General features: G+C 31.5%; 1 pseudogene; it reads left to right on the forward strand.

Annotated features, from left to right (window-relative positions):
* Window positions 1–239: 239 nt before the first annotated feature.
* LOC124943554 lies at window positions 240–15,110 on the forward strand (annotated as a pseudogene).
* The last annotated feature ends 8,129 nt before the right edge of the window (window positions 15,111–23,239 follow it).

Genomic DNA, 23,239 nt, shown 5'->3' on the forward strand with positions numbered 1-23,239 from the left:
AAAGAAAAAGGAAATTAAAGGTATGAGGTTTAAAAGAAAAGAAAATTTCATTTCTTCTGGTGGAGTGGTGCTTTGAAATTTTAGCAAAATAATATTAAAAAGGTATTTCTTTTGAACACACGATTAAGAACATATAAATTAGATTCGGAATAGGACCGACCCGACCCGACCCGTCTAAATGTGTGAGCTGGCTCCGCTGCGTGTACCGTTGACATTAAGGTGTAGAGCATTGACTGTCGATGGGTCCAGACTTGTTTGGTCCGTGGCATGAACTGCTCAACCCTTTTGTAAATGACCTTTTGGGAGATGGGAAAGGTCATTATTATTTATGAATGACTCTTTTAGATCTTCTTTGTTGTGAGTTTTTTAGGATTCTTTTAGATTTTATTCAGCATTTTAGAAATTATTATTGAATGATATCACATTATTCTAATTACAGAATCACTCATTTAATAAATTAAAATATTAAAATATATTTACTTTATTTTTATTAAATTTAAATATAAAATAATATTATTTTTATTAAATATTTTTTTGTTTGACAAATTTCAAAAACAAAAATTAAACAAGGTATTAGCTGTGATTTCATTTGGGTTTATAATAAAAAAAAGATGAGTATGAATATTTAATTTGATATGGGAGGAAAATTGGTTAGGAAGTATTGAAAAATAAAAAAGTTTGAAGAAATAATATAAAGATAATTTTATTTTTTTTTATTGTTAAGCTAATTAGATTGTGTCACATTATTTTTTTCTCTTCTTACCTTCTTTTAAATACTATTCTATTAGCCTTTCTCATATTTAAAATTTAGAGGGATTAATTTTATATTATTTGGAATAAATATTAAAAAATTGTTTTTATTTAATATTTTTATTTCATAAAAATAAATATTAATAATATTTTATTCTATTAAAGAATTAAGTAATTTTATTATTTAAAAATAATATAATAAGAAACTATTTTAAAATAATTCAAATTAACCCAGATCAAACAAGTTTTTAAGCCTTATTTAGTTGTGGCTTACTATTATAAACAAATCTTAAAAGCTTGTTTGATCAAAGGTTATTTGAGAATTTTTATTAAATCTTCTTATATTTCATTATCTTTCTTTCAATTATTAAATTATGTAATTTATCAACTAAAATATTATTTATTTATTTTATAACATATAAATTTTAAATAAAAAATATAATAATTTTATATATTAAAAATTCAAATAATCTACCTTTTGAATAAACAATATTTTTTTATATAAAAAACCCTAAATAATTCGGATCAAACAAAATCTTATGCACTAGCATTTGAATCCAACATATATCTATTTATTTATTTTTATTGTAATTACATCATAAATATCGCTCATCTTTTCAGAATTATGTCTCTAAAAATTATTTTTTTTAACCCATTGAAACTTCGTTAAATAAATTAAAATTTATAATTAAATTTGATAACTAACGTTTATGTGAAATCTCAATCGAGATTGAGAATAAAATGGTAAATTTAATTTAAGTCTATTTTATTTTATCTTTATTTAAAAAATAATCTTTCGACAAATCTATTTTTTTTTTCACAAAATTAGGAAAAGATAAATTGTTGTATGACACCAAAATCTATTTTATCTTTTTATTCAATTTTAATCTTGTCATATCGTCCTACTATAAGTTTCTCATTGATGGTCGGCCCTTACATGAGTTTGTTATTATTATTAATTTTTATGATAATTTAATATTATTATTAACAAATTGAAAAATCATATAACGTTAGTATTGAATTATAAATGCCTTAATTATTTTGGCAAAAAATTACTCTATAATAAAGAGAAAAACGATAAGGTAATGAAGAGGCAAACAATGTCAACCGTTGGATCAATTGATGATTTTATTTAATGGTTTAAGTTCTCAACAATATAAAACTACTCATCTCTAATCTCAAACCACTTCATCCTTGATTATTTTCTCACTCTAGAATTCCAAAGCCCTCTTCTTATTTTATGAGTGTTCTTGGAGTTCTTCACTCGATATTTTCCGTTCAAAGTCGATGATAGTTCAGGTACTTTATTAAGTTCGTTGCGTAGTGATTTCGGTGCTGAATCACTATTAGATTCGTTGTACCATCGGAGACAACCACCTGTGATAAGCTCCAACACAAGGGGAGATGGTGTAACTATTTTAAGAGAAATGTGATAAGCATATGCCTTGAATCAATATTGTATATCGTGATTTTGTTTTTCTTTATATTTTATTTATTTTATTTGTAACATCATTATATATATATATATATTATCTGTTTATTTAAAAACAAGATATCTAACAATATTAAAACAGTGATATGTGCTAAGTTTTTTAGTAGCTTGGACTGTCGAAAATTTGTCTTTGGTGATTAAAAAATACGAGTTGTGATGAAGACTTATTTCAACAAGATAAAGTTGTTCATTTAAAGAAATAGAAGAATTGACTAATAAAGATAAGTCTTTATTTTATATCTATAATGTTAATTATTAATAACATTGTTTTATGAAAGCTTAATTTTATAAACTAATATATGATGTAGATATATAATCTAAAGAAAAATGATGTATATTCATTATACAAAAGTTATCTAGAAAATAAATTAGAAAACAATAATTTGTTTTCTTTTTAATTAAATATATATTGGTTACTAAAATTATTATTAATAATAAATGATAATAGAAAAAGTATATAAAAATGTTAGCTTTTAATTTTAAAGAAAAATGAATTGTTATGATTTATTAATAGTAATTAAAATTAATTATAACTAAAACATACGGTTTCAGTTTTAAAATAATTAATTATAATATATATATATATATTATTAAATTAATTAAGCGTGATAATTAATAAAAATGTAATATTCTGATTGATAACTAAGAATAGATAATATATTTATTTATATAAATATATATATTGTCTTATATATTACATTTTGATTATAATGTTAAGTTATTATTTTAAATGTGTATATATATCATTTGTTGACAGAGTTGAGTCAAATATGAAGAATAAGTTGTCTCCGGAAAGAAGACAAAAGGTCGTAAAAGTGATTGAACGATGAAAGGGCGCATTGGCGCAATGGTTCAAAGTTCAAATGCAATGGTGCGTGGCGAAAGGAAGGTCCCTTGTTCGAATTCGACAAATGAAATGATTTATTTTATAGATATTTGACGTGATAAAATAACTTTAGTCATTCAGAAACTATTCAAATTTCTTATGTAGAAATTATGAGATGAATGGGTAGTCAATGATTTTTTGGTAGAAATCAGTCTCGTTAAAATGACTTTAGTCATTGATGTTGGAACCATTCCAATTTCTTGTATAAATTATGAGATGAATGAGTAGTCAATGATTTCTTGACTGAAACTAGACTCGTTAAAATGACTTTAGTCATTGATGTTGGAATCATTCCAATTTATTGTTTAGAAATTATGAGATGAATGAGTAGTCAATGATTTCTTGGTAGAAATCAGACACGTTAAAATAACTCTATCCATTGATTTTGGAGATGAATGAGGTCGATAATGATTTCTTATAAAAAAAAATGATTTGTCTAAATGACATTAATCATGAATGTTAAAATCATTATAATTTAAAAGGACCGGTGGCACCAATAGAGACAGGGGTCTAACTATTGATAACAACTTCTGGAAAACGGTTTGATAGAAATCCTGTTATAGATTTATATCACTTTCTATTCTTCGCAAATCCTTCGAACTCTTGAAACAGATTCAAGTGCGGAAATGTTCGTCGGATTTGAAGCTTTGAACCGGTGAGAAAATGAATGACATAATTTAAATAACACAACAAGTTGTTTTGTGCATATTCGGAGCAAACTCTCCTACGTCACTCCTTCTTCCAACCACCAGAAGGATTTCACTATACTTCTTTGAATCAAATACAGTTTCAGTGCTAGCTAACACTTTATTGAAGAGAACAATCTTTGTTCAACTTACAACACACTGTTAATGACTATCAAATAGTCCAATAACTTATCTCTCAACTTCACGTAGTGATTTACAAAATACACTTGAGAATAAAATATCTAGAGAGAGAGTGTTGATTCAAGAAATCAAGCTTTTAGAAATCTGTTGATTCAATGAGAGAGAGAGAGAGCTTCAGCTTCTGTCTTGTATTTTTCTGTTGTCCATCCATTGTCTTTATACAGCAATTTATTCTTGAAAAGCTTCAATGGTCGAATCCTCCTTTTGGACACGTGGCACGCGCCCATAGGATGGACGCCTAAAGGACAAAGTACAACAAACTTTGTGCTTCTGGAATGTGGCCGTACTGAATGGTAGTGCGTCAAATATTCTTCTGTAATTGTTCTGCACAGAACAAGTAGTGGGAAGAATATTTACTTACGTTGCATTCATTCATTTGATGCAATTAGCTGGCTGTCAGACTACACAAAAGAGAGTGGAATAGAGTAGCAGACAACTAGTTAACCATGGGTAGACGTATGCTAACTTCAAACAACTGCTGAAGCGAGGCATTAGACGTGCTCCATTAGACTGCCAAGTCTAATGAGAGTTAGACATCGAACCTAAGTTTCCCATGTGGCATACTAGTGTACTTACCACTACACCACATACGTTGTTGATATTAAATATATATTTGATATGAATAACAGTTATTGAACTTAATTTTATCCATTTATTATCAAAACCATTTCATCAGTCATTAAAATCAAGATTGTTAAGTTATTTTAAATCAATTAAAAATCTTAACCCAACAATTTCTCCTTTTTTGATTATTTAAGCTAAATTATCAAAACCAGTTTAAATATTAAAAATCTTAACCCAACAATTTCTCCATTTTTGATTATTTAAGCTAAATTATCAAAACCAGTTTAAACATTAAAAATCTTAACTCGACATAATTTCTTATGTAGAAATTATGAAATGAATTGAATATCCTAACAATTTCTTATGTAGAAATTTAATTTGCTAAAATAACTTTGTCATTTATATATTGAAGCATTTTAATTTCTCTTATAGAACTTGTGTGATTAATTATTTGATGACATAAATGAATTTCATTTGTGTTAGAGATCATTATATTAATGCGTTTAAAGAGACACGACTATGCGAGTCGAAATTATCTTCGTAAAAATTATCTTGGTGAGAACGATCTATCTAGATTTGGTTTGAGCATTGTTGCTTCACGTGGATTATCGGTCAAAGAACGATAATGTAACTATTTTGATTCAGACATGAAGTACATTTATAGTTATATATTGTGTTTCTAAGTGATTGCTTATATATATAACATGCATATTAGCTAATAATATGATAATTTGTGTTAATTCATAATAAGTATGATTAACTAGTTATTTGAATATATGCATGGATAAAGACTATTGTATATATATTTCATTTTAATTCAAAAATTCTGAAAATATTTCATAAATATTATGTGTCTTTTGGTATAAAAAAAACTTTTATGAAAAGTTAAAAGTTATCTAATTAATTAAGAAATTGACGAATTGATGACATGAATAATTATTTATAATAATTAGTTAGTTTTGTATTTGATTGAAAATAAATTGTCAATATAGTCTAATTCATTGTAATAATTAATATTCTAATTAATTATAATAATTAGTATTTGTTTAATGATATATAAAGTAGTTATAATATATATGAATATATTAAATAAAGACTTACTTAATTTGATATTTTTGAATCAAATAATTACAAGAAAATTCTTGTTCGATTTGAGAAATAATGTGGCAAATGTGTCGATATTATGGGATGCAAACGTGCAACCAAAAATAAATATTTAATCGGCTTCGACCAAAGATTCTTGAAACAGTATGATTTCTTTTGTAGAAATCATGAGACATGGTGAATATTAATTTGATTAAATATTCTAATAATGTGATGAAATAAATATTTTGATTTATTAAATATTATAATTTTTATATAGAGATTATGTAAAGAATGATTTATATATGAATAAACATTCTAATATCTTGTATAGATTTTTTATTCAATTAATATTTATAATATAGTTATCTTATTCATTGCATGATAAGTATAACAAAAGAAATTTGTAAAAAAATTGTGTGATAATTTCCATAATAAAAAAATCATTGATTTAAATAATATAAACGTGTGTGATTTAAAAAAAAAGGTACCAACACGAATGTGGGGCAAATATTTTTATTGATAATAACACAAAATTATTGTGTATATTATGATAAATAAAAATATAATTTATTGGTAGAGAAATATGTTCTCTACAAAAGATAAAGTTACGCAACTTTAAAAAAAAATGACAAGAAAATGTCTTGTTTATATTTGCTAAGGTGGTGCTAAAATCGATATTTTAAATTTGTGAATTTTGAAATCAAGAAACATGTAATATTTTGACATTATTTTCATAAATATTTGAAGAATCAATGTCTTCGAAAGAATTTTATGAAATAAGTGAAAATGAAAGTTTATAAAGTCTTAATATAACTTAAAATAAATTTTATAATAATGATAGGAAAATTTAATCATAATTTGATTAAAAGTGAATGTGACAATTATATATATAATGAAGACAATGAAAATTATTTCATTATGTGTCTTTTGTACAATATATTTATCGTTGAAAATAACGATAAAAGTGATTAAATCCACTAAGGGTATGAATTGCACTACACAAAATATCATGTTGTTATCAAATGATATATTAATATTATTAATTGAAAGACTTTAAGCCTACAAGTGAATATGTTTCACTTGAAAGTGCAATTTACGTATTGAAATCTTCTAAGAAAATTATGATTGATAGATTAAACGTTATAATCTATAATTTTGACTTATGTCGAAAAATAAAATATTTGTATGCAAAATATATAATCGTTTACAAGAAGGCATAATAGTTCAAAAATAATTTTGTCTACTAATTATCCAAGTAAACAATATTTTTATAAAATAAATGTTTAAATGATAAGCATGTACGAATGACTATGCTTCTAATTAGAAGATATTCCAAGATTATCTAAGAATGTACCAACATAAACTTCTAATTATTATGATAGTATTTTGAAATTGGACAAACTTAGATTGAATAACAAGTCTAGACATAATGTCATTAGACTATACTCTCTAATGGAGTTATTAAATTTGACTATGTAAGTCAAAGATAAAATTATGGATCCACTAATCAGATTATTGAATAGAGAGATAGTTAGAAGTCTTTTGAGACATTAGCCTACCATAAGTTGGTATGAAAGAAAATTCAACCTATGTAAACTCGAGATCCCTAGAACTAGATTCAATGGGACAAACTAATTTTATTGATTGGAAAGTTATTGTTGATGATTAATCCTATAACGAAATAATATATATTTTAACAAAGATAATCATATCGTTTTTAATTATTCTTTGTGAGAAAAGAGATCACCTGTGTGAGGGAGAAGTAGGGCTGCTTCAAAAAAATTGTACGGATCAATTCTAGACCTTCTCACAAAACCAGGCGCGTGTTCCATGACCAAAACGAACACAACCATGAGAGTTGACATGTATTACGGAGAATTTTATGTGAAAGTATGTAATCGTTTACACAAATGGCAGAATAGTTCAAAGACATCAAGTCTACTAATCGGCTAGTAAAGTTATATACTTTCATATGGGAAGGTTCAAAGGGTTACACATATCTATCCTATGTACAATTCAACTGTTGAACCTTTTACCAGGTTAATTTTTCAATTTTCATTAATATGGGTGATTGTTGAAAATTTTAAACTAGTTCTATAAATTTCATTAAAGAATGGAAATTAGAATGTGAGTAATAAAATAAAATCAAATTCACAAAAAATTCAAACGTGAAATAAATGTTGAAATTTGATCCAAATGTATAATTTGAATTAATTAATAAAAAATTAATTGATCTGAAATGCCTTGATGACCAATTAATAAAATATTATTAATTTGTAGTGTAAATTACATGAATCTGTTATTTTTATTATTATTAATTATGATGATAATTTAATATTATTATTAACAAATTGAAAAACCATGTAACTTTAGTATTGGATTATAAATGCCTTAATTATTTTGACAAACAATTATTCTATAATGAAGAGAAAAATGTTAAGGTAAATGAAGAGGCAAACAATATCAACCGTTGGATCAATTGATGATTTTATAAACTAATATAAAAAAATCACAAGTTATTTCAAACCCTAAGGCCTTAAATCTCTATAATCTTTTATAAATGTACCAATAGATGTCTATGCCTTACTGAAAATTATTGTCTAATCAAAGAAGAACCCGTGTGTCGCACATATAAATCGGGAAGGAGTTGATGAAGAACATTAAGAACATTTCAGTTAACCCTATAATGCATAGGCATGTATTACATGGGTCAGAACTCTAGGCCGTGTCCATGTTAGAGTCGGTCGCTAGGCATGCGTTCCGCATGAGCATGGGTCTGGACTCGCGCCTGAGCCTAGTTTTTGGCTTGGTTGACCGTCCATCTTGATCATTGACTTGGCCCAATAATGCCTTGTCAATGTGTTCTTTCGACTGGCTTGCTGGAGGCTCGCCGATAAAGACTTTTCCGGCTAACTTAGAAGGTATTTTTTAATATACTTTCAACAATACATAGAAAACAAATAAAAATACCATAATTAATAGATAAATATATAACAATTTACCCTATTCTTTATTTTATACCTAAAATTAATTATTTTTAGAGTTCAATTGCTACAACAATGTCTCCACAATAATTATTTATTTTAAATTTGTTTAACGAGCCTTTGAATAAATTCTTGAAAATATTAGACTCGGGATTAAAACTATAATATTAATTTGGGAGAAAAAATGGGTGTCTAAAAATTATACCTCTTGGACAATGTTTGGAGAAAGTTTTTGGTTTGTAATATGCATGTCCAAATTTGAGAAATAACACACTTGAAACTCCCAATTTATAATTTCTTAAGGTTTATTTAAACAATAAAAAAGAAAAGAGAGCAAACTTGACATGTCCATTGGGACACAAGTGAAATGACTTCAATGGTTCGATCTTCGCAAATTTCACTTCATCTTCAACGTGCACATGGTTCTTCCGATACGTGTACTTGAAGCTTTCCAATGATATCATATCTACTTTCGATGTGTGAACCCACCATTTCCTCACCTAGAAGATTCTTAGCAAGGTAGAAGATTTTGTAAACAATAATGTTAACACTATTGTAACTCCATGCGTTGAGCAATATTTAAGATACTAGACCACACATGATTGAGACTTAAGACAATGCCTCCTAATTTTATAACACGCGATCAAGATTCAAGACAATAATTCCTAGATTGATCAACCATTATCAGGACTCAGGATAATGCTTCATATATCGATAACACATGAATGATGCTTCCTTAATTGATCACACATGATCAAGACTTAGGACTATGTTTCTTAAATTGATCAAACACGATCATTATTTAAGACAATGATTCCAAGATCGATCACACATTATCAAGACATATTACTATGATTACTAGATTGATCACACATGAGTAAGAAGATGACTCACTCTTTCATTACTTAGTAATTTTATCCTAAGAGATTACTTCCAAGCATTTTCAAGTGAACAAATTTCTTCATTTCAATTTATTTAAATAAAATGCCTCAATAGGTTCTTTTTTCGTTCTTCTCATTTCATTTTATTTTAAATAAAATTCTCCTAGTATTGAGTTATCGTTATTTTCGTCATTTCATTTTATTTTCAATAAAATACCTCTAGTATTAACATAGGATCTTTTGCGTTTCGTTCATCTCGTTTAGTTTTATTTTAAAACAAATGCCCATAATATTGACTCTTTGTTATTTTTGTCATTTTCATTCAAGTAGAGAATTAGACCATTTTAACCCTCTAGGGGTTAGTGTATTTCTTATTCCTTTTTGAAATGATTGAAGTCCGATCAAAACCTCTTCAACAATTAGTTTCGTACATCATTTTCAAATACCAAATGTAAATGATGTTCTTCAAGATGAAGGTCGTCAAATTATAAATTCAGTCTTTTTCACAAATGCTTTGTCCTAAATTTTCTCTAAAAGATTTGTTTGCTCGAATTTTGTTTTGAGGTTCGAATTACGCTTAGTTTTTCAACCATATGTCACGAGGTTTAGTCTCACTTCTCAGATTTAGAGGCTAACGTGCTTTGAACTCTATGCCTTGAGCTTTTCTTCATACTTTGTTTCTATTCGATAGAATCAATAAATTTTGTTTTTTTACAAACTAGACAAGAGTCTAGATGAACAATAAATGACGATTTCAATATCTCATCCTCTTTGATTATTTTAATTATTTCTCTCGCCTATTTTCTTAGTAACTAGGGTATATCTAATATAATCGAGGCACTTTGTTCTTACTTTTCGCAAACTGAATAATAGTATAGATGAACACAAGAGGTGATTTCAATATCTCAACCAACATAGTCTTTTTTTTAAATGATTTTATCTATTTTTTCTTCTTTTTCATGAGGCCTTGGGTTATTGCACACAGCCATTGTCCGAGACAATACACCGCCTTTGTCGTCATCTTGATTCTGAGTTTGGGTGTTCATCTTCCACAAACTTCATTTTAAACATCAGAATTTTAAGCTTAAAGGCTTGAGAAATATCCAATTGGAGAGCACTTTGTTTGAATCTCAGAAATTACATTGACTCGTTTAGAGACAATGAGTGGAACATATGACCTTCCCAAAATATTTATTGGTTTTCTAAATCTCGATTTCACGTTTCTTCATTTCCACTATGTGCTTTCAGATAGAGGTTTCAAAGTGCGTCATTCTTCTCGATACCATGATATGAAATGTGTTTCATTTTAGTTTTTATTTTAATCAAACCTTGTGAGAGGCTACCTATGTAATCTCATAAAAGGAGAAATCATATTAGGCGTAGTTCAATATTGAAAATTATAATTTAATTTTTTCATTTTTTATTGGGATCAAACCTAGTGATAGTTTGTCTTTGTATTCTCATAACAAGAGAGATCAAGTCCGGATGTAGTTCTCGTCACTTAATTTGGAATGTCGTTGTTTTGTTTTTATCACCATATTTATTTTAATAAAAATGCCACTTGTATTGACATAATAGTTTTATTTTTTTTAAATTCTGTAAGTATTCAAGATAAACTTAGATTTAATCATTTTCAAAAGATGGACAAGTCATGCCTTTCATCGATCCACATTATGTATGCTCTAAACAAAATATCTCTTGGCTTATCGACACATTAACTAGGGTAAATAATTTCTCTCCATCTAGTGTTGTAACTCGGGTCGCACTACCTAAAAGAACTTTCTTGACAAAGTATGGTCATTCCCATTGAGTTTGGAATTTGTCTTTTGCGTCAACAATCATTAATTATTTTTCAAATTAAGTTTCCTTCTTGGATATTTTGTGGTTTCACCTTCTTGTTAAATGCTCTTTCCAATGGACTTTAATACATCTAAATAAGACACAATGCATCTAATCATTTATCCTCCGTCAAGGCTAGTTGGCTATACCGGGATCATACCAGTCCTCCTAGACCACTTAATCTTGAGAAGTTCTCTCAAAGTAAGGAACTCAATCCCGATTGGCTGTACAACATCCATGCCATAAACCAAAGTGAATGGAGTTTCACCTATTATTATCCAATATCCCTAGAGTGCGTAAGAAAACTTCTCATGTCAGTCTTTGTACGTCCAAGTCATCTTCTTGATGATCTTGATAATTTTCTTATTCACTACTTCTATAACTCCTTTATTCTTGGGACGTTAAGGCAACGACTTATGGTGATACTTGTCAAGCACTTTCAACACTTCCCCTTGTAAATATCTACCATTATCCGAAGTCATGGCGTGAGGAACTCCATACCAATATATGATGTTGTTTCATATAAACTTAGCAATATGAGATGACTTTAGGAATTTGTAAGATGTTTTTTCGACCCACTTAGTGAAGCAATCAATAACAGAAAGAATAAACTTGTGGCCATTAGAAGCACGAGGATAAAACATACTGATGGTGTCAATACCATAGAGAAAGACCATGTCTATTGTCATGTTGTTTAACAATGATGTTAGAGTATGCTTTAGATTAACATACACTTATTGATGACATTTTTTTATGTAAGCTACACATTCTTGTTCCATATGTTGTTAATAATAACTAAAACGAAGAATCTTCTTGGTTAATGTCATTCAGTTCATATGAGAACCACATGTTTGAGCATGAGCTTCATCCATGATCTTAGTTGACTCTAATTGATCAATGCACAACATGTTATGGCTATCAAAGGATCGTCAATATAAATTCTCGACTAATAACACATAGTTGGTAGCTTATTGTCGCAGAACTCTCCTCTCTTTATTTTAGAAACGAAAAGGATAATCTTTGTGCTCGACATATTTTTGCAATGGTTCAAACCATGCCTAATTCCTATTTCTACTTTTTATGGATCTTTAAAGGCTTGACCTTAATTCCTTCCGGATTTTGATTCATAACTGTGAGTGTAGCTAAAGCATCGATGAATCTATTATAATTCCATAGGTCATGGGTAAATGTCATGAGTTTGAATTTATCTATTAACATGAGAAGGTATTTGTGATAAGGTTTAAGATTTTATTCTTTAATTTGCCACTCGTCTCGAACTTGAGAAATGAAAAAGTTAGAATAACCTACTACCTCTAGACGTTCATCCCCTCTTTCATAAACTATCTTTATTCCTAATAGACACACTAAATACTCGACCAAGTTGTTAGTAACATGATATTCAATTTTAACTAAAATTGGATCCTATGTATCCATAGGATCAATGGGAAAGATTATGATTCCATAGTCCTACTTTCTAGATTCCCCTTGGAACAATAACCTTCAAGTTGTCAGATTTTTAGTCATGACTTCATCATCTAGAAATACTAATTCGTCATCACCTTCTACTTCGATAGATTGATCAACTAGAAAGTCTTCTACTACACTTCCTTTGACGAATTTTTGAGTTGTGTATACGATATCGTATTCTGAGATCATCATCATTCACATGTCTAGACTTGGTGATAATTTTTTTATATGAAACAAGTGACGAATTGGGTCCAATCTCAACACCAACGTAACTGTGTGGGTTTGCATATAATTCCTTAGCCTCTTTGTGACCCAAGATAGGGTTCAACACACTTTTCCACCGGAAAACACTTAAGCTCATAGCATTTCATTCGCTTGTTCATGAAGTAAACGACTACTTCAGCCTTATTCTCATTTTCTCGAGCTAATAGATTATTCATCGCAATTTATATGACAATAAAGTATAGGATTAAAGGAACACCTGACCTTATTAAGATTAATGGGTCTCTAGATACTCCTTGATCCTCTTGAAGGCGCACTAACAAGTGTCATCCTAGACAAACTTTTTGTCCTTTCTTAGGACTTTTAACAAGGGATCACACATAATTGTGAGCTTATTGATGAAGAGAATTATGTATTGTATTTTACCCAAAAAGTCTCTCACTTTTTTCTCACTTCAATGCCTAGTTGTGTTTGGGAAACCTAACATTTTCCTTATTATCATGCCAAAAGTACACTTATTCAAATTGAGACGAAGTTGGAATCTATCTTTTATTGAAGTCACTAGAATTGAAAGCATTGTAATTAGATAATTTATTTACGTTTTAGCTTTTTAGCTTTTATTCAGAAATTGTTACGAACTCAAAATCGTTCTAGGCCTGTCTAGAATGATCCCTTAAGACTCGTAGTTTTTTCCCTTTTTTGGGAATTTTTAATGAAATAACGTGTTACGACTTGTTTCGTAAGGTGTGTTTTGGGTTCAAGAATTAAGTTCTTGATCTCTAAGACCGTTCATCCCCTCTTTCATAAACTATCTTTTCCCTTTATCGAAGAACGTTGACTTAATCTCTTTAATCAACTTTACGGAGAAGGCACTTCATCAACGCCTCAGAGGACGATATACAGAAACCATGAAGCAGGCCATGAACGTCTAGTGAGAGATTATTTTGTGGAAAATTTAGTGTATACTCTAAAGACATTCCGAATGAGGTTTCGAATGGGAAGGCATATTTTTCTTCGTATTGTGGAAGCTCTTTCAAATTTTGATCCATATTTCCAACAAAGGGCTGATGCATTGGGAAGGAAAGGCTTGTCGCCTCTACAAAAATGCACTGCAGCCATGCGTATATTGGCTTATGAAGTATCTGCCGATGTTGTTGATGACTATGTGCGAATTGGTGAGTCCACTGCGATTGAATGTTTGAAAAAGTTTGTCACTGATGTGGTTTTGGTATTCGAAAGTGAATACTTGCGAAAACTAAACTTGAATGATGTACAACGTCTATTACAGATGGGGGATGCTCACGGTTTTCCCGGTATGTTAGGTAGTATTGATTGTATGCATTGTCAGTGGAAAAATTATCCAAAAGCATGGAAAGGGATGTTTATGAGTGGTCACAAAGGGATACCAACACTCCTACTTGAAGTAGTTGCATCGTCCAATCTATGGATATGGCATGCATTTTTCGGAGTTGCCGGTTCTAACAATGATAAAATGTATTAGATCGGTCACCTTTATTCGATGAAGTACTAGAAGGTCGTGCTCCAGAAATAAACTACACGGTGAATGGTAACAACTACAACTTGGGGTACTATTTAGCTGATGGAATATATCCTGAATGGCCAACATTCGTCAAAACATTTTCACGTCCACAAGGTGAAAAAAGAAAATTATTTTCTAAATATCAAGAGGGTCAAAGAAAAGACGTTGAATGAGCATTTGGTGTGTTGCAATCTCGTTTTGAAATTGTACGTGGTCCTGCACGATTCTGGGATAAAGGAGATCTAGCAAAAATAATGAGAGTATGCATTATACTTCACAACATGATTGTCGAAGACGAGAGAGACACATATGCTACTCCATTTGGTCCGCTACCATCTTACGATGACACGACAAACGGATTAGCACAACCAGATTTGGGCGAGGAACCTTTTGCTCCGTATGAGAATTATATCGAAAAAAATATTCAAATTCGTGACAGACATAAATATCGTCAATTACAAACCGATTTGGTGGAGCATATTTCACAATTTAATGTTCGTCAAAATGTTTAAAATTTTATGTATTTTATTGTACTTGCATTATTCTTGTAATATTTTTAATATTATAATATATTTTAAATTATAAAAATATTTTCTATTTTCTATTAATTACATTAATATGTTTTAAGGGTGAAATTCTCAAATTTTCCTATAATATAGGAATATTAGTTATATATTTAATTAATAAATATTTATTTTAAATAAATTAATATATTTTTTATTAATTATATTAACACGTTTTAAGGTTTAAATTCTCAAATTTATTATAGAAATATTAGTTATAATAGTATAAGTTATTTATTTATTTAAAATAGTATAAATAAAATTCACATTTAAATTATTTAGAGAAAATGGCGGGCGGAATCATTGGAGTGTTTTGCCCAAGTACAACATGTGCCCGCTTTCTGAGTTAGACGTGCGGTCTAACAGACGTAGTTAGACGTGCAGTCTAACTAATTAGAGTTAGACGTGCGGTCTAACTCCATCAGATTAGTCTGGAGGGATGTATATTTAGACGTGCAGTCTAACTAATGGAAGTTAGACGTGCAGTTTAACTAATGGAAGTTAGACGTGCAGTCTAACTCCTTCAGATTAGTCTGAAGGGATGTGGTATTAGACGTGTTGTCTAATCCCATTAGACCAGGTGGTCTAATGGATCCTGCTATTAGACGGGGGCGTCTAATTTCATTAGACGAGGTCGTCTAAGTGAAATATGTTTAATGCTATGTCTAAACAATTGTTTGAAGCTAGCACCCGTCTACCCACGATCAACTAGTTGTACACTACTCCTGCTCCACTTTCTAGTGAAGATCTGTACGACAGCCAGTTACAACCAATTGATTAATTCCATGTAAGCAAATATGCTTCCCACTACTCGTTTTTGCAGGAATATCCTAGAAAAATATTTGGCGCACTACCAGATTGGTATGGCTACGATCCTAGTGCTCAGAGTCTGCTGTGTACTATAGAGGCGTTCCAATAGAAGCACGGCATGTGTCATTATGAAAGATTTGACCATTGGTACCTGCTCCTTGTTTAAAGATTCTGAAGGACAAAGGAAGAACAACCGGAACAAGAGAACTTATTGAACACTGCTAGAATAACAGAGTATTCAATCTAAGCATACAAATTGTCATACTGAGCGAGTTGCTTTCTTGTTTTTTTACTTTGTGTTTAATCAAGAGAGAGTTAGAATCAAAACATTGTTTTAGCTGAGTGATATTCTTCATATTGTAAGGTAAACAGAGTCTGTTATGTTTAACAGTGAGCTATTCGTGCAACTGTATATGTTTCAAAAGTATAGTGAATCCTTCCAGTGGTTGGAAGAAGGGGTGACGTAAGAGCGTTAGCTCCGAACATCCATAAACAAATTGTTGTGTCTTTTTCATACTGTTATCTTCTTATTCTTGGTTCTTAGCTTCAAACCTAAGCAAACATTTCCGCAATTGAATCATTCAAGAGTTTGCAAGTGTTTGTGAAAAATTGAAAGTGATTTAAATCCCTAACAGAATTTCTATCAAACCATTTTTCCTAAGCCGTCATCAATAACTAGACCCCGTCTCTATTGATTACGCCGATTCTATCAGATATTCTTAGTGAATTTCTTGAAAACAATCTCATATATATCTAAATAATTTCACTCATATTTTCTCGTATTCCTGACAGCCAAAGACTTCTTCATGATGTAAAGATTTTCTTCGTCACTATTAATAGTGTCTTTAGAGTTAGAATTTGTGTGTATCAATCCTTATGGCTGAGATTCTCCATATAGTTGCCATAAGTTCTTGTTTGCTCACTCACTTCAGCTCGAATATATTCTTCCAATTGTAAGGTCCCCTTGGTCACAGAAATAGGACTTAGAATTTATAATACAATCAAATAAAATATTGAAACTAATAAATATGCATTTCGAGTATGAATGAATGAAAGGCTTAGGAAATTTGAAATAAGATTTTCTATATTTTACGAACTACTCATTTAGAGTGGGTAGAATTGGAATATATATGTTAAGGATTTCACTTTTTCTTTCAACTTCGTCGTAACCCAAATCTTGATAATTCACATTCCCTGTCATCTAAATCAAGCGTAAAATATCTTGTGGTAGAAGGATCCAAACCAAAACCTGGAAAATAGTTTTTTATGCTCATCATATTAAGCATTGTGGATGAAATAAAAGTCAAATATCAGTATCTTATATGGATTATTATGTGGATGAAACGAGACCAATACCAAAATCATTCAAATAGACCTCTTGAGTGTTCACATGAATAATACCGAAACCACTCATAATATAAGTATCACCGTTGAGCATAAGAATCTTCCCTTCTAATATAAATCAATTTTTTTGATGCAAAGTTGAGGCGAAAAGCCCTTGCTTAGTGCAACCACAATTGTCCTAGGATAAGGTTTAGGATGATTGTATATTTATCAAAACAAAGTCTACTTCGAATGATACCCTTGTCATTTTCACCGTGGTCTTAAAACTACCCATTACTTCTTTTCAAGTTCTATTAAAGCCACACACAAAGGTCTTATAGAATCACACTTTCCTTGAACATACACATCTTCTCTAACGTTATCCACAAACATATGTTCGTGGACCCATTATTGATTAGATCCATGAAGGTTATCTTCCATTCTATGCTTAAAGACATGTAGAGGGCCTTAGCATGACTAGTTCCATAAGTAGGAAAATCTGAATCATAAAATGATACCTTCTACTCAGAAGCGATCTCATAAACTTTCCCACTAGTTCTTCAGGTGAAGTGTTAACAAAATACTTACATTGGATAGTTGCTTTAGTACAACCTAACGATGCTCCATAGAGTACATAATCAACTCCCAGATTGATATGTTTACATTCGTCTTCTTTAGTTGTTTAAGTAGACCATCCCGACATTTTGTACCTAGGGCATCTCAATTCCTTTATCAGTACCTTTTACATTTTCAGATCACCTTCCCAATGGCGTGTTTTTTATAAACCGGACCCGATAGTCTACGCACTTTCGTGTTGTGTTGAGACATGTCCCTACCAGATTTTTTATTGGTGCCTCCGTCTAGATTCTACCGATGGTTGGCATCAATATTAATTTTACTTCCTCTACTTATTACCATAATATTCGACCAATTCAGAAGCAGCCTGGACCGACTCATTCTTATGGCTCCGCCAATCCTTAACAAATTAACAACATAGATCCTCATTAGATATCAACTATCAACCATTCTTTTATACCAATAATATCATATACATATCCTCAACCATTAACAACTTCCTTTACCCAAATTAAATTTACCATGTGGATCGGTAACAAATTAGTCTTCACTTTAGGAATTGGGGTGACCTGGTTATAAATAAGGTATTGAATTTGATGTTTCAGTGCAAAATATTGGCCCAGAAAAAGAATCACTCACATAACTTGGAGAAAATTCTATAAAATCTTTAATATCTTAAAAAAAATTACAAGAGTTTTTATCTCCCTCTTATTTTTCTTCTTATCTAATGAGAGCAACGTACACTTTATTTATACTAAATAAAAAATGCTTAATTTTCTAATTTAATGAAATTTATTTCAAATATTCTATTTTCCTCATTATTGCAAATATTTTGTTTTCTTCATCATTGCAAATCTGTCGTTTTCTTATTAATGCAAATCTTCCACTTATTTGTAAAAGTTGTAACAGCCTGGAATAATCCAACATTCTCCCCCTTAGTCTTTGCGTGGTTCGAGATCACGAACACCGATCAACCTTCTTCGATCACAACAACACGAATCACATGGATCTTGTCATTTTGTGGTTCGAGCAACCTATGTGCCTTACTTCTTTCTTCGACAGCAAAATTGTCATCTAACTTTTTCAGATGGGAAGTGGTCACCTTGGTGTGCGTTGTACACCCAAACACAGGAAGGTGCGCTAGATGAGACTTCATTCCAATCCACATCTCAAATGGGGTTTTGTCTTGAACAACTTTGGTTGGAACCTGATTGAGAAGATAGACTAAATGACGAACTGCCTCCCCCCAATATTTGCTCTAGACTTCCATACTTTTGAGCAACGACCTAGCCATGGCCATCATTGTTTGATTACGCCTCTCCACCACACCATTTCAAAACACTAGACCTAAGTGTATAGTGCCTTGAAGGTATCGAAGCACCTTCTTCACTGCCTTGTGATGTATCTCAGTTGGCCTCTCCTTGAATCTGCTGACAACACCAACATTATAAGAAAGATATGGCTTTGTATGAAAGAGATAGCACAGACAACCAATGACTCTTCGATATTCAGCTGCATCAACCGGTTGTCCTTCAGGATCCTTATAGAGTTGAGCCCTATGTTCCATTGGTGCCTTTGTTGAGTTACAATCAAGCATTCCAAACTGATCTATCTCGAGACACCTTCAAACTGATCTATCTCGATTCCAATGTAGTATGAAGGCAATCCGAGATCACTCATCTCAAACTCCCCCATTATTTTCTTTTTGAAAGGTTCGACACCCTATAGATTTTCAAGATTAGCTAAAAGGCAAACCGATTTTGCTAATTTCAAGCAAATTTGATATAGTCGATTATGAGTTCGTCTCACTTTCATGATAAGGCATGAAGGGTTCTTAGCGAAGACTTCAAGCACTTCTCCGTCCATCATCACCCCATGACTTGTCTCGGTAAGTTGCCCGAGACTCACTAGATTACTTTTTAAAGAAGGAATGAAAAAAACTCCCTCGAGAAACCACTAGTCTCCATTTTTGCATTCGAACATGATAAAACCTTTTCCACAAATTTGTACCGTGGAACCATCTCTGAACTTCAAATTTCCGGTGACTGCCTCGTCTAGTTCAAAGAAATTCTCTTTATCGCCAGTCATGTGATTGCTAGCACCATTTTCCAAGAACTAAGCATCTCTTGATGTCTCGTCGTTCTTAGTTTCTAGAATTTCTGGAGTCAACTTCATTTTATTCAGCATGACAACATTGATTGGCGGAATCTCCTCTGAGATTTCTATAAGCAATGCTGGGTCGACATTGTCTACGTGGGTAAGGTGTGTTACCTCGTTCTTCTTTGCTCGACATTGTGTTGAGTAATATCCCATCTCGTTGCAATTAAAACACTGAATCTGACTCTTATCTCGAGGAGCTCCTCGGCCTTCTCTCCCTTGGCTTCTACCTCGGGTTCTACCTCCTTGACCACAGGTTCCACTATTTGTGGAATCAATTTTCCAATGATTCAACGAGTCTTTCTCGTCCTTTTTCAACTGTGCATTCCACTTCTCTTGAGTGAGTAGCACATTTCCTTCGTTTTCTCCAGTGCTTGTGTGCTTCTCTTGCGTGTGCGCTCCTCGAAGGCCTTCAGCCTTCCAATTTCTTCCTCGAATGTTAATGTCTCGAGGTTTTAAAACTTTTCGATGCCGGCTACCACACTGATAAACCTTTCTGGCACGGTGTCGAAGAGCTTCTTTACTATCGCAACATCATTTAGTGTTTCTCCAAGGCTTGAGTACCTGACCGATATGGATGTGAGTTGACCAGCATATTGATCGAGCAACTCACTGTCCTTCATATGCATCCTATCAAACTCACTCTTCAATGTCTGCAATCGTGCATTCTTTACACGGTCTGTGCCGACGAACCTCGTCTTGAGACAATCCCACACTTCCTTTGTCGTCTTCTTATTTACCACCTGCATGAGAAGAGCCTCCGTAAGTGCTTGTAGAAGATGTGACATCGCCTTCTTATCAAGTCGGACATTAATCTTTGTGCCTTCTACTGACTCGACTGCCTCCCATACTCTTGGTCCTCCAACATAGCCTGTACACGAATCACCCAACTGATGTAGTTCGTGTGTGCTAACTATGGATAGTGGAATATGCCATTATTTTGTTGCACCCTTGATGATCCTGTACACTTTGACATTTGATCCCACCGAATGATTTTGGGCATTCACATGATACTCTGATATCAAATGTTGGCCCAGGAAGAGAATCACTCACAAAATTTGGAGAAAATTTCTATAAAATCTTTAATATCTTAAAAACAATCACAAGAGTTTTTATCACTCTTATTTTTCTTCTTATCTAATAAGAGCAACGTACACTTTATTTATACTAAATAATAATTTAATGAAATTTATTACAAATATTCTATTTTCATCATTATTAAAAATATTTTATTTGCATCATCGCCGTTTTCTTATTAATACAAATTTTCCACTTATTTGTAAAAGTTGTAACAGCCAGAATAATCCAACAGCACAAATCAGTCTTGTGTCATTTATCTTGATAGTACTCACAACATTCATTTAGGAACTTTCATGCTACAGTCCTCCCTAGAAGCGCTTCTTGAACCTTTATAAGCATCATTTCTTTTAAAACCTTCAAAACATTTAAAAATGATATACCTAAATCGTTAAACCTCAAGGAGGGTTTAGGAAAAAAGCGTACGGTGGCTTTCTACTATGGTGGGTATGACAACTTAGGGAAAGTGGCTTGTGTCACAGAATATTCAAACCAACCATCCCCGTGGACATTATTACCTAGACATTCTCAATATAACTAATCTATGACTTCTTCATTGGGTTGTATTTTGGGTTAAGTTGGTAGGACGTCTGTCCATCCTTAGCTTCTTTCTTAAGGGAATCATCGTAACCCTTCTCTTGCATTGAAGCATTTGATGCAAAACACAAATCAGTCCAGTCATGTGTCTTATAGCTTGATTGTACTCACACCATTGATTTGAGAACTTTCCTACTAAAGTCCTCCTTAGTTGTACTTTTTGAACATATACAAGCTTCATTTCTATTAATACCTCCAAAGCCTTTAAACGTGACATACCCAAATCGTTGAACTTTTGGGTGGCTTAAGAACAAAGGATACATAAGCTTTCTACGGTGGTGGGTACAATGACTTATGGCCAATGTCTTGTTTCACGGGGTGTTTAGACCCCGTAGATATCACATCCAAAATATTCTCAACACATGTAATCTATGGATTCTTCTTTGGGTTGTATTTTGGGTTAGGTTGGTAGTGCCTCGTTCCCTCTTGAGCTTTTCTTGAGGGAATCATTGTAACCCTCCCCTACACTAATCAATCCCTTTAAATAATAATACTTGTTCCTTGATAACTTCTTGGTTTATAGTACATTTATATTTACGTACACCATATCTATTTACACCTGCTCACTACAAATTCATTAATCTTTGTAGTATTTTCCTTCCAACTGTTGGCATAAGCCCTAAAGGTCTCGTTTTGTCCTTACCGAATAGATCTCAATTTTATATCCAACCTATCAACTTTCATAAACATATCGAAACATTTGATAAATACTCTCGCCAATTCTTCTACTATATGATCTAGCCAATATTCTGGCGAGTATACTACTTTAGAGTTGTATCTGCTAAAACCGAGCAAATATTAAGAGCATGGTGGGATCTCAAAGTTGAAGAGGCAATACAATAGTGAGGTACTCGTTCATGATAAATGAAGGGTCTCTCCTTCCCGCATTTATGGATATTGGACAATTTCAGCTCGTATGGAACAATAGCCTTCTTAGCCACCTCTATCTTGTACCTCCACATTTCAGATATTTTAGTAATTATGTGTTTAGGGTTCTCCAAACTTTTCAGAATATTGACATGTACCTCATCATTTGTGCCATATCATCGGAATATTGAAGAACATGCATTAGACACTTTATGATACTCAAAACTAATCCCACTTGTCCTTCTATAAACCTAAAATTCTTAGCTCTTAACTGATGTCTCCTCCTCTTGAAGGTATTTCTAGTAGCTTCCCCCAAATTTGTATACTATAGCTTTGGCCCTTTAGTGGCCTACTTCTTCTCATGAGTCATCTGTTGAATCTAAGTAAAAAAAGAATAGTGACATGTGAAAAAAATCCTCGGCGTTATCGCCCACACGCTCGTCTAAAATAATGGTCTATACTCCAAAACAATTGACCTTTTAAAACATGAGAGTTTGTTAGATTAAATTAAATAAAGAAAAAGAGAAATATTAATTAAGAGAGAAATAATTAATTAACTTAAGAGAATAAGTACAACATGATTTTAATGATGTGATTAAATAAAACTAAGTTGTGACTTGAATAAAATTAAGTTGTGACTTGAACAAAACTAAGTTAGGAAATTTACTTTT

This window comes from Impatiens glandulifera, chromosome 6 (genome assembly GCF_907164915.1).
Source record: "Impatiens glandulifera chromosome 6, dImpGla2.1, whole genome shotgun sequence".
Taxonomy (NCBI): Eukaryota; Viridiplantae; Streptophyta; class Magnoliopsida; order Ericales; family Balsaminaceae; genus Impatiens; species Impatiens glandulifera.